Genomic DNA, 2500 nt, shown 5'->3' on the forward strand with positions numbered 1-2500 from the left:
AACTACTCAGTCTCAGCAGAGGGTTAAACACAATTATACCATGGTCTGGGTGAATACTCGATTCTGATTGGCTGCAGGTGTCCATTAAAAAGTGATGTAGGACACCTAAAGAGTTTCGCGTGAAACTGTCTGTTAACCGTTCTAAATGAATGCGCTACATTAAATCAAAAAGGAAATGTGATTTATTATTTACAACTCGTCCTCTGAACACCACAGGATGGAGCTAACACACACAGGCTGCAGGAGTAAGTTTATACTGCCCCTCTGGACTGACTTTGTTTCACAGAGAATAACGTTATCTCACATCCCGTCACTGTTCATGTCGCTGCTTCAGGCTGCGCCGCTGCGGCCGACAGTAACGTTACACATCGCGGATCAAATTCTTCGTAAAAGTCGTTATATTGTTTCGGGGACAATGACATGGCTGATAGCTAGCTTGTCTTGTTGTTCAACATACTGTCAGGTTATTTTACTGATTGCCAACTGTACACAATGTTATTGACTTTGGATCTTGCTAGCATAACGTTAGCTTTCTGGCTCGTAGCTAAACTGAAGAGTTCTATCAGCTGAGCGGACTATATAAATAGCTCCGGTTGCTAAGGGAGGCAAGTCGTATCTAAGGTCCTTCCTAATTCCTGGGGAGAGCAGCGTTTGCATTGCATAAGGACCTGTTGGATGGGAATGATTGTTCCAGGTATTAGTCAAACCGTTACCGAGTTATTGTTTGGATAAACTTTAGATTTCGATTGCAAAACTAATTAAAATATAAACTAATGTTTTAAAAATATGTTATTTGGCAAGTGACCATGGTATAAGCGGGTTAATGCCCTTCGAGGTGTCCATTGTCAACCCGTTCTCACTCCGAACTCGTAAAATAAGGACGTTTGGACAGTGGCTGTCAGCGTCTGATGTGACGAAAAAGGTGTCTTTCAGCGTATTTGTGTAACGCACCGGGGAGAGCAGCAGTTAGAGAGGATTTAGAGAGTAGTATGTAAGGGCGAATTTCCACGCAAGGAGGTTCTTTGGGTGGGTGGATGGGTCAAACAAACACAGGACTTTCACCCAGGAGAGCGGGGTTCGCATCCCGCTTGTCACGCTTGCTATAGTCGCTTTTTATTTTCCTCCCATGTGTCACAGAACCGTACGCCCACCCACGACCTTTTCCTTAACATAACTGCGTCAAAAGGGACGGCAATAGTCCCGACCAAGCGCGTTTACTTATAGCGCTAAAGGAGACTTTTAGCGTAAATAAGAACGACAAAGGCACCTGACCAAGCGTCCGTATTTTACGAGATGAGTGTGAGAAGCTGTTGCCATTGTTAGGTATTAATGGACGACGGAGGCAACCGGTTCACGCCTCGCCGTCGTTCATTAATACCTGACAATGGACACCTCGTCGGGCATTAACCCTTCTGGATTTCATTTTTATTATAATAATAAATTAAACTGTTAAAATAAATCCACAGATTTGGTTTGGTATTATCAACGGAAGTACATTGTCCATCTCCTTCCTGTCTCGCTGTGTGTCACCGTTCTCAAACTCTGTTCTCTTTGGGAAACAAACTTCGAGCTAGCGAGCTACACGCTGAAAATGTCAAGTTTTGAAGAAGACTAGGATGGTGTAACAAGGCAGTTCTGCTCGGTTCTTTTAGTGAATCACTGTAAAGATTTACAAAGAATATGTTAATGGCGTTTCCTCTCTAACTGGGACATTTTGGGGGTGTCAGCCCTATGTTCCCACAGCACAATGGTCCCATAGCCCATGTTCCCACATTTCTAAGATTTTTCTTAAAATTAGGCCCTATGTTCCCACATTTCTAGGACATTTTCAAATTAGGTCTTATGTTCCTACATTTCATTTCAATTTAAGCCCTGTCCTCCCACAAAATTTTTAGGGTTAGGGTTAGGGGTTAGAGTTAGGGGATAAAATCAGATACAAATTCATGAACAAAGGAACTGTGGGAACATAGGGCCTAATTTTCAGTGAAAAAATTTTTTTTAGAAATGTGGGGACATAAGCACGCTCCCGTTTTGGAACTGACTGTTGGGATTGTTGTGGATGAAGTACACACAGAGATACACTGGTAGAGCCAATGAGGTTTAACCATGTATCAGCTAATTTAAATAGCTCACGTTACTGCAAATGTTCCACCAAAACAAGTTTCTTCCTGAGACTATTTAGCAGAGCCACCGTCGCTGCGTCCAGAGCTTAGCACCGCCCAAGACGATTGTGATTGGTTTAAAGAAATGCAATCATGGTCGTGTATTTTCTCTGTTTTTATTTTTTTTAATTTTGTGATGCCGGTGAACTGACCCTTTAACTGAGGACCGTCCAGAATGCAGTCGCTCTGAACAACCACAACTCAAACTGACTCGTACAAAGAACAACACACACACACACACACACACACACAGAGCCAGTGGACACGGAGAGCCTGAGTGCGTTGGTTTCTAAAAGCAGAGAAGGTGACCTATTTTAAAAGGTTAGTTTCTTCGCCCC

The 2500-nt window shown here is 43.0% G+C and overlaps 1 long non-coding RNA gene across 1 annotated transcript in view; it reads left to right on the forward strand.

The window, feature by feature from the left end:
- The window catches only part of LOC118494028, a 23525-nt gene that overhangs the window by 9686 nt on the left and 11339 nt on the right, over positions 1–2500 (forward strand). Inside the window, exon 2 of the long non-coding RNA XR_004896116.1 lies at positions 1294–1297. This is a non-coding gene — a long non-coding RNA (uncharacterized LOC118494028). The remainder of the gene's footprint in view (positions 1–1293; positions 1298–2500) is intronic.

The sequence above is a fragment of the Sander lucioperca genome, chromosome 20 (genome assembly GCF_008315115.2).
Source record: "Sander lucioperca isolate FBNREF2018 chromosome 20, SLUC_FBN_1.2, whole genome shotgun sequence".
Lineage (NCBI taxonomy): Eukaryota > Metazoa > Chordata > Actinopteri > Perciformes > Percidae > Sander > Sander lucioperca.